The sequence below is a fragment of the Frankliniella occidentalis genome, unplaced genomic scaffold (genome assembly GCF_000697945.3).
Source record: "Frankliniella occidentalis isolate FOCC.00 unplaced genomic scaffold, Focc_3.1 Scaffold40, whole genome shotgun sequence".
Lineage (NCBI taxonomy): Eukaryota > Metazoa > Arthropoda > Insecta > Thysanoptera > Thripidae > Frankliniella > Frankliniella occidentalis.
In genome coordinates, this window is record NW_026267170.1 from 371617 (window position 1) to 371968 (window position 352).

Genomic DNA, 352 nt, shown 5'->3' on the forward strand with positions numbered 1-352 from the left:
TGCCTACCTACAGCCGCGGTTCCGACGGGTCTACCCAAGACCCAAGTACCCGAGTACCCGGCTCACTCACTTCTACCCGGTACGACCCGTTTACCCGGTTCCTGCCCGGGCGTGTGGGTATCCGGGTTACCCGGGTGGACGCAGGTGAATGTGAGGTGAGAGCCCGTTCCGTTCATTCGTCTGGTTCTGGATACAGTATACGGTATTCCAGTACGTGCCGGATGGAGCACGCGTGCCGCGGCACTGTGGCGTGAGACGCCGCGGCAACGGTGACCACAATAGCCATCAAATGAATTTTCTTCAACGCAAGCACCATGCCCGCTCTCAAGTTTTAACCCAAGCTGGTAAGTTG